The 5028-nt window shown below is 37.9% G+C and overlaps 1 pseudogene; it reads right to left on the reverse strand.

The window, feature by feature from the left end:
- Window positions 1–531: 531 nt before the first annotated feature.
- LOC117800883 lies at window positions 532–1034 on the reverse strand (annotated as a pseudogene).
- Window positions 1035–5028: the final 3994 nt, after the last annotated feature.

A 5028-nucleotide genomic window follows, 5' to 3' on the forward strand; every position in this document is an offset into this window, starting at 1 on the left:
TTCACTTTATTTTCCCTTTCAACCAATACCATTTTAATACATTGATAAAGCATATATTTACTCACTCCTCTTAAATACAAATGACTTTTTTTAAGTTTTTTTTTTTTAATTTTTAAGTAATCTCTATGTCCAATGTGGGGCTTGAACCTGCAATGCTGAGATCAAGAGTTGCATGCTTCATTGACTGAGCCAGGTTGGTGCCCCAAATACAAATGGGTTTTTAATGTACAGTTTTTATAATCAATCAGCATCATTTAAACTATATAAAGACATTGATTTCTTTTTTGTTGGTACTACATTCAAAATATCTTTGAAGGTCTGACTTTTATATGCCTTATACTTGACTTACTCTCTATAAGTCAATGAAAGTTTTTAAAAGATGTAAAGTTTTCTTTAAAAATTTTTAAAAACTTTTTTCTCTCTAAATTATATTTTTAATCTAAATATCCTCTCTAGAACTCACATAATCATGCCAGAATTTCTTCATGGCTGTCTTCATTTCTTTGTTTCGCAGAGTGTAGATAATTAGGTTCAAGATGGGGTGTCAATGGTGTAAAATACAGCAAGGAATTGATCCACAGAGTGGTTGCTGAAGGGCCAGATACAGGTGAAGATGCATATGCCAAGAAAGAGAATCACCACTGTGATGTGATCAAAGTGGAATGAGCTTTGGACGGCCCAGTAGAGGAGTGACTCTTAATGGTTTTGAGGATCAGACTGTAGGAGATAAGCAAAGTCATGAACCAGCTCAGGGAGATCATCCCACACTGGCAACAGTGACAATCTGTACGATATAGGTATCTATGCAGGCAAGCTTAGTGACCAGAGGGAGATCACAGGAAATGCTGACCACCACATTGGGACCACAGAAAGGCAAATTCACAACAGAGCATCTGAAACCCTAAATGAAGACCTAAGAATCATGAGGTCACTACCAGCAAAACACACACCTTCCTGTTCATGATGGTTATGCAGTGTAGGGGCTCATAAATAGCCGCATATCTGTCATATGCCATGGAGACCAAAAGTTCCATTTCAACTCCACCCACAGGTGAAGGAGAAAGATCCAGCAAAGGAAATGGTCTTATCCTTTTTTTTTGCTTTTTTTTTGTTTAACCAACTTCACAATTGTCTTCACAGTGGAAATGGAAGTGAAGGTCATTCATAAAGGAGAGAGTCGCAGGTAGAAAGTACATGGGGGTGTTCAGGTTTGGGATGTAAAACACTGTGACCACAATGAGAAGGTTACCTGAAACTGTGGCCACATAGACAACTAGGAAAAGTGCAGAGAGAAAAAACTCTATATCCTGCTGTTGGTCAGCCCTGCAAAATAAATTCTGACACTTCAGACAGATTTACTTATTCCTTGGACTCCATTGTGTGGCTTGTTCTGGGTTGACCTCTAAGGAGAAAGTAGAGGGCAGTGATGCCATGGAGGTTGCTGCATTTTCATTCATTTGGGTCCCTTAATAATCTCATTTGACTTTGAAATTTTGTGTCATTGTCTATTACTCTAAAAAGAAGATACACGTCTAAACTGTCCATCTCTAAGCCTAGCTTATAAGCAACAACCTAGAGCAACATTAGTGTTATGTGTAAAAAGTTGAGCAATCTAGAATTCTTACAGTTGGGGCTTACTTTCTTCAATGAGTTATAGGAATCTTAGGATATAATATTCTGCTAACAATTAAGTGGTGTTTAATAAAACTAAGAATATGGAAAATATTCACATTATTTAAGTGAAAAAAGGTAGGTTATAATGAAATTTATAAATTATGAACTCATTTTGTAAACATAAAATGTATTAAAATATATACATATAAAATTTATATATTTTTTAAATTATTGGTCAATGTAACAACTATTAACAAAGACATATTTTGGTTGTTGTAATGTGAACTGCAACTAAATAACTTCAAGACCCAAATACTCCTTTGTGGGATTCCTATGACCTGAAAATCTTTGTGCTTAGATTGATGTCTTTGGAGTAAGAAAGTGTTTTGTAGAAATCTACGTATGAAGAATAATAACAGAGCAGCAAGGGTTTTTTTCCCTCCATACCCTACCTTATTTCCAAGTTATTGCAATCATTCATAATTTAGGGAATAATATGCCTGAGGGTTTCCAAAGAAGTTTGTAAGCAGCTACTGGTTGGGCTAAAAAAAAAAAAAATACAGGATCAGTACCTTACAACTTCTTTTTTTTTTTTTTAAAGATTTTTTTAATTTATTTATTTGACAGAGATAGAGACAACCAGCGAGAGAGGGAACACAAGCAGAGGGAGTGGGAGAGGAAGAAGCAGGCTCATAGCAGAAGAGCCTGATGTGGGGCTCGATCCCGTTACACCGGGATCACGCCCTGAGCCGAAGGCAGATGCTTAACCGCTGTGCCACCCAGGCGCCCCAGTACCTTACAACTTCTTGTCTAAGTTTGACAGCAGCTTGTTTAGGAAGATTCATTTAATGATCGTTTTAGTTCTACCCTATGCTACCCTCACAAATCAAGCATGTACTTATTTGCAAACATAGAAAGTAACAATTAGTTATGATCTTTTATTAATCAAAAGATAGATAAGCAAGACATTACTTCACAATTGTTGTGACAGGTGCGGGCATTGGAAACAGCTCTGACTGTCATTAAGGTGGTGTCATACCTTGGATTTTACTGATAACTCACATTCTGCTCTTACACAAATCACTTTACTGTGAAAACTTGAGAAAACTAACATTAAAGTCCAGTGGAAGAGCAAACGAGATTAAGTATGATATGCTGTATGAGGTTGAAATCCTATACAAATAAGAGATAAAATTATTAATGTATTTGTCACTAGTACCTTCTGTATGTGTAGATTATAGCCTGTTCCATTTGTGGAAAGCAGGAAAATGAATGAAAAGTAATCCCTGATAGGGAACAGGAATGTATGGCTTTTGGGACCTCGATGGCACTATTAGTAACTACAGTAGGACCAAGGCTGCAGAATAGAAAAAGTGTGGGAGATGTTTGCAGCTAAAAAGATCAGCTGAGGCGGATGGTTGGTTCCAGACAGGTGGGAATGTGAGCTTTAGGATGCTTTTTAGAGAAGCATGTTACATCATCAGACTCAGAGTCTGCACCTGGAAAGGGCATATATCATACATGTGAACTGTTTCAGCAGTACTGTGGGCTTAGAACATGCAGAACCTCTCTGATGGTAAAGGGCTATTTGTTTAAGCAGCAAAACAGTCAGCTACTTTTGTGTGAACATCTTGCCTTCACTTCCAAAGTAGAGATGCTGTAATTACTAGATACTCGTATGTGTTCCACATTTAATTATACTCAAAATTTCTTGACTCTGGGCTGAAATATTCCACATTTAATTATACTCAAAATTTCTTGACTCTGGGCTGAAATATAGTGTAACTCTGCAGTTAAAATATTTCTAGGGGTTAACAGATTTGGTGAACAAGGATACAGGGAACATACTGGGAATACAAACTGCCGGTTAGCAAGTAATAGGAGTGAAAAACAAGTCCCTATTATAAATGTCTAATTGTAGTAACACAGTCAGTGCCACTGTTCAAGGAAACAGAGGAGCCATTTTAGGCGAGATACTGAAGCTGTTGATTCAAAGAACTTTCTTTACACTGTATGTTAGTTAATGGAGAGAGACCGGGTATGAGGGGGAATGTGGTGAATGAAAAGATTAGGTTATGACCTCTAGCCCTAATCAACACACTAGACTGATTGAGAGAATATAGCTTTCACTTATAAGCAATCACAGAGCAAATGAAAAAGACATCTACCAAGTACCCCATTGTATAGCATACGAAAGTTCAGAGAGGGAGAAGGGATGTATTGTTTTCAATGATAAAGTCTTAAACTTAGATTTATTCACCAAAAGCCCTTACACAGATGGAAATAAAACATTTATAGGTTTGAAAATCAGTACATATTTAATAAAAGCCTATAGTGTACCAGGCCCTTTGTTAAAATGTTAACTATGATAGGGTTTTAACAGGTAGGCATGTCTGATTGCCTGCTGATGACAGATGCCATCCAAACCCTTCTTCCTTTCTCCTGCCACTTGTCCCCAGCTTCAGTTCAGATCCTGTAGTTGACTTACATGATCCCCAGACTTCCAATTCTCAGACCCATGTGCTTCCCATTATTAAAGTTATCCGACCAAATCATTCCTCAACGGCGAGTTTCTAATCTATGAGGATAGTCAAGGTTGTGATTTTTTGTCTCTGATATATGACCATTCAATGAGTCATATACCCCAGCATTTAATCCCTTGTGTAGTATAGTCTCTTCCTCTTAAGTTTGAGCTGGACTAGTGGCTTGCCCTTGACTCATAGAAGGCAGTGGAAGTTATGTTGTCTGACCTCTAAGTCTAATAATAAAGAGCTCTGTGGGGTCCATCTGGGCTTCTTGGAACACTTGCTCTTAGGTCATCCCCTCTGGGAACCCAGCCACCATATAATGAGAATCCCAGACTTTGTAGAAGAGCCACATATATGTGATGTGCTCAGCAGTCCCAAATGAGCTCCTAGGAGATAGCAGACATCAGTTTCTAGCCTTGGAAATCCAGCCCAGGCAAGCCTTTAGTTGACTGCAGCCACAGCTGTCATATACCTACAATTGCTTTGAAGGACCCAAGGAAAACCATCTAGCTGAACATAATTACCCTGGAGAAGTAGGAAAGCTAATTATAAAAGTTTTAAACCACTGAGCCTGTGTTATATATGTAACAATAAATAACCAGAGTAAAGCTCATGGAATAAGAGCCTCTCAATGCCTTCTTTTCTTTGTATGTGTCCCATATTACCTGTCTATGCTCCCTTAGCCCTGACTGGGAGACCTAGAAGATCCACTTCAACTGTGGCTGTGCACAGTGACTTTCCTTCTGAAGAGGCTTGGTCGAGCCAACTAGCATGTGTACTTCAACACAAAAGTAACTGTGGCAACTCAAAATCATTAAAAAATGCCTTTTATAATCCAATTCTGTAAAACACATAAATTATTGCTTTCTGATGTTATTGTGATTGT

This window comes from Ailuropoda melanoleuca, unplaced genomic scaffold (genome assembly GCF_002007445.2).
Source record: "Ailuropoda melanoleuca isolate Jingjing unplaced genomic scaffold, ASM200744v2 unplaced-scaffold8686, whole genome shotgun sequence".
Taxonomy (NCBI): domain Eukaryota; kingdom Metazoa; phylum Chordata; class Mammalia; order Carnivora; family Ursidae; genus Ailuropoda; species Ailuropoda melanoleuca.